Source organism: Octodon degus, unplaced genomic scaffold (genome assembly GCF_000260255.1).
Source record: "Octodon degus isolate 3935 unplaced genomic scaffold, OctDeg1.0 scaffold00133, whole genome shotgun sequence".
In the NCBI taxonomy this organism is placed as follows: Eukaryota; Metazoa; Chordata; class Mammalia; order Rodentia; family Octodontidae; genus Octodon; species Octodon degus.
The window spans coordinates 2,650,828-2,655,945 of record NW_004524709.1 but is presented as its reverse complement, the minus strand read 5'-3'; positions in this window follow the sequence as shown (position 1 = coordinate 2,655,945).

Here is a 5,118-nt window from a genome sequence, read left to right as displayed (position 1 = left end):
AGGTCTGTGCCTTTTGGCGAACGTGTGCCTCTGACCGCAGAGAGAGGACAGGATAGCTGCAGGGGCTGGCCTTGAGCATTTCCCTTCCCCCAGGTAGATTCGGCTGGACAAAACCGGAAAGGGAAAAGCAGCAACCCTGAGAGGGCTTGGCTGTGGTTCCAGTTTCTTCTGAGGGCATTCCTTCTAAAGAACAGGATGCTCAGATGTACTTTCAAATGATTCCTTTAGCTGTCCTCCTGCCCAAAGACAAGCACAGGGGATTTTTTCACTGACATTTATTTTGAAAACTGGCCACGCACCAGAAGGTAAAAGACAGAAAAGTCTGGGGGAATCCTATACAGGATTCCCTGGAGACAGTAACTCATGGCCTTGTGCACACCAAGCCCTCAGAATGCATCCATTGCAGCGTGGGTTTTTCAGCTTCTGTCAGTGGTTTCCACATGAGGAATCTGTGATTCTCTCTCTATATGTCTGTCTCTTCTAAACTGGGGACAGTAGTTGTCTCTGTGACCTGACTTCTCCTACAGGTCTAAGAAGCATGGCTGCTGTTGCAATCCTTTCCAGTGACCACTGAGGCTGGTTTACAGCAAATCAGGCTTATGCACTTGTCAAATCCCTGTATGAGGCCTGACTGTAAAGCAAAGGCAGCAGCCAGTAGGCAGGTCAGGGCCCTGGATGCCTCCGGGGAGGTCTCTACCTATCAGCACCATGTGCTCTGCTCCTCCCCAAAGGCAGCTCTAGGCATGTGCTCTCCTGTGTGCCCCATCCTCTTGCTGTGAGGATGCCCTCAGAATTTGTCTTCTGTTCCCTTCCCTAGACCCTTTGCTTCCCAATTCCCATCCACCACTCACCTACCAGGTCTTCTAGGGCTCTGAGCACTTCGGAATGCTGAGAATGCCCCCGGGGCTGCCAGCCACAGCTGAGCTTTGTCCTGTTCTCCTGTCCACTCTCCTTGCAGAAGAGCCACCTCTGTTCTCTGTTGGCTGCACTTGGGCCTTGCTCTGCCTCCTTCCACTCCAGCCTGGCTGTTCACCCCCAAACCTTCACCCTTTCACCTGCCACTGAATCCCAGATAGTCGTTCTTGGTCACCAGGACATTAGTTTGGTATCTTTTGTGAGGGTAGAGCTACTCATACCAGCTAGTCAGCTACTCAAGGCCCCCATCCCTAGGGTACACTGACACTGACCTGGTGAATACCTTAGTGTCTAGTTAATGGGACCTGAGAAGTTCCCATCTGCTCTTAATGTGTCCTGAACCTGTTTGACCAGCTGATTGATGTTTGCCTTTCATGGTCAGGCCTTGAAAGCCAGGCAGGAGGCTGAGACCAGGTCTATGCAGTTTTCTTTGTACAGCAATTAGCCCAGAACCAGTTAGATCCCTCAGAAGTGTTCTCTGATGGTGTGTGTCATGGTTTGTGTCTCGATATTCGGCCAAAGCCTCATGTAATCATAGGGTTTTTTTCAGAGGTGGCTGAATCTAGAGTGTATGATGGATTTGTAGTGCAATGTTGGGATTAAAGGTGTTGGGATTAAGGGTGGGTGAGTCCTGGATCAGTCCACTGTTTGGACTGGCACCACCCTAATCCCAGTAGACTGAATACAATGTAAGGGAGAGAAAGAGGCTTTTCTTCTCTTTCTTGTTACTCTTGCTGTCTTCCTCTGGCATGGACTGTTGCCCCTCTACCACGTGGACTACCCATGTGACCCACCCACTTATGGACTGTGAGCTAAATAAACCTTTCTCCCTTAACTTTGGGTGTCGGGTATTTTGTCTCAGCAATGAGAACAGTAAGACAGATGGTAGAATGCTGGAGGAAATTATACCCTTAATTATGCATTTCTTGGATTTATCTTTTGAACTTGGGTGGAGAGTAAGTGAATAGGAGTCGGGTGATAGTAACTGTTATTTTTAAAACTTTTTTTAGGTGTTGAATTTCTAATTTCCATATGCCCAGCTCTTTAGAGGGTCCGTCTTGATGCACAATTCTGAAAATGCAAACTGTATTCATAGAGCCAAGCCACTCTTGTTCCCCAAATGAGTTGCCACCTCATATCTAAGCAAACACAAGGGAGGTCCCCACTCTGGGCATTGAGTCATTACAGTGCAGCTCGGGCAGCTTGCTGTCCTGCACAGGAGACATACTAAGAGAATGTCCCCTCTCTGGGCCTTCCAGGCAGGCAAAGGCTTTGTATGCTGAAGGCATGTTTCATTCCAGGTCTTTCTTTCTTTCTTTCTTTCTTTCTTTCTTTCTTTCTTTCTTTCTTTCTTTCTTTCTTTGTATTTAGTACAGGGTCTATAGGGTCTCACTACACAGACTGGACTCATAGTGATCTTTCCTGTTTTCAGCCTCCCAGGCACTGGGATTATAGGCATGCACCATCATGCCCAGTCTCAGTCGCCAGTTCAGTGTGCCCAGGGAGTGGGGCCTGCACGGCACGTGGGGGATCGAACCCTAGTCCCTGTGTCTGCCTAAGCAGGTGCTTTAATCCGCTGAGCTATCTGGCTGGCCCAGGGTTCTTATTTTAAGCAATAAATTTCCATGATTTGAAGTACCGTACACCCTGTACAGAGGATTGGACCTGGGGCCTTTGTGCTATATCCCAGCCATATATATGATAGAGTATCACTAAGTGCCCCCCCACCCCCCGGCTGTTTTCAAACTTATTATCCACCTGCTTCAGCCTCCCAGAGAGCTGGAATTAAAAGCATGTGCCACCATGCCCATTTAAAGTTTCCTCTTTTTTTATTAGGGGAGATTTATTTTTTGTTTTTGGTGCTGAGGACAAACCCAGGGCTTCCAGCTTGCTAGGCAAGCATTCTACCCCTGAGCCAAATCCCCAGTCCCTCCTCTTTTTTTTTTTTTTAATTCTAAGTAGACAAATATATTATCTCTTATGCTTTTTTTTTGTTATAACTCCCCCCCCGCTTTTTTTTTCAGTATCAGGGATCAAACTCAGCACTTGCCAGGCAGGTACTTATGCCACTGAGCTATCTTCATGGCCTCTTATAACCCTTTTTAAGGCACTCTTAGTGTCACCTGGATAATTACCCTAGGTCTATTTGATATGAGCCCATTCAGGGGACTGAGGCTTAGTCCCTAATTCTGGGCTGACTCTGTGGCTCACTTTGTGATATGGAGACCTTGGAGGAAAGGACATGGTTTGTGGCTTCTCGGATTTCAGAGCTGTAAGATGGGAATCACAACAGTGTCGGTGACCCCAGGCAACCCAGAAGAAAAAGTTGCTGCATGAATGCAGAATGGGAAGTAGGTCTAAAGACATGCCCCAGGCCACATGGTATCGCTAAAAAATAGCACTCAGGACTTCCTGCCTGATGGTCCAGGGCCCTGGCCACAAGTGTGGAGGAAGCTGGAGGAGCTAGCTTTTCGTGCTGCTGCACAGCCTGCGCCAAGCAGCTTTCCCCAGCTACTCTGTAAAGGTGGTTTTCTCCCAGCTACATCCACAAATTGCCCCTGTCCGGCTTCTACTGAGGACATGTACAGGCAAAGTCACCTGGGAGCTGCTTGCTGTGGAAGCTCTGGGGCCTGTGCATCCCTGTGTGTGTTTCCAAGGCAGACATCCAGAGCTACCGCACCAGTGCAGAGCAGGCTCATCAGGAAAAACACCTTGGTGGGTGGAAGAGCCCACGGAACTTGCAAGCAGGGCTACAGAGGGGCTGGAATGGGCAAGATGGGTGTGTGTGGTAGGCGACAGGAGAAAGGAGAGGCCAGAAGAAGGTGGGCTTCCTTTAATTTTTATTTCACAATTATTTCCTCGTGGCTTTGGCTCTGCAGGTGACTCCACTTAGCAGCCTGGGGCTCTGGCTGCTCGCCTTAGTGCCTTTGATTCTGGGACTAGCTTCACCCTTTGTCTGTTATCCACTTTTCCAGCACTGCCCCAGCCTTTCTCACCCCTCCTGCTGCTTGCAGCAGTTCCCAGAACATGTTTTAGAGAGTGCTCTCTTCTTAGGAATTGAGCAACAAGCTCTATTTTTACAAGTACATTTCTCCCCTTCTCTCAAAAAAGTCTCTTTCTCTGATTCCTCTAAATTTTATTGTTTATTTCCTCTTCTCCCTTTTGACCCTTGGCCAGAGTTGCTGCGTGTGTGTGTGTGTGTGTGTGTGTGTGTGTGAGAGAGAGAGAGAGAGCTTTATTGAGATATAAATAACACACAATACAACTCATCCAATTAAAGTACACAAGTCAGCAATTTTTAGGATCTACCACGCTGTGTAACTATTGCCACAGTTTTAGAATACTTCCACCATCCTTCAAAACATCCTGTGCTCACCAGCTACCCTCTGCAATCCGGTCCTCCCCACCAGCCCTGGCAGTGACTAATGCATTTTCTTTCCCTGTGGATCTGCCTATTCTGGACATTTCAAATAAATGGACTCATATAAAATTTAGTCTTTTGTCTCTGGTTTTGTTCACTCAGCCTATTTTCAAGTTTCTTCCTTGTTGTAGCAGGTATCAGTACTTTATTCCTTTTTGTCATTGACACCAGAGATTTTTATCCTTTTAGTGGCACAGATAAGGGTCAAGGCAAGAGCTAGACAGAGCACACATCATGTGGCAAAAGGAATGAAAAGTTATGTTACCGAAATGCAATATGGAATCGTTGACAAAAACAGTGCCAAAATCATGTTAAAGAACATTATATATTGGGGCTGGGGAGATGGCTCAGTGGAATAAGCGCTTCCCTGGCAAGCGCAAGAGCCTGAGTTCAATCCCCCGGTTCCACAAAAAAAAAAAAAAGAAAAAGAAAAAGAAAAAAAGCATTATATAGACTTTGGAGAGGAAATCTTAAAAATTCCATGCAAATAGAATTTGCATATTCTAGAAAATTCCATGCAAGTCTCAATGTTCCAATTATCCTTTCCTCTGTCCTTTCTTCCCCACTTTTGCTCTAGTATTTTTTCTGATGAAAAGAATAGGCTTCTCCTGCATGGAACTCTACTTAGACGCAGACCCATCAAGTATTTCACTTTCAGTCTTGGATAAGCATGAGGTAAAAAAGATGAAAATGATTCAATTATGGGAATCTTGAATTAGCGCAATGAGAAAATAAGAGGAAAAAGTTAGTTTGACTTGGCTTTTAAGAATAAAAACAATGTT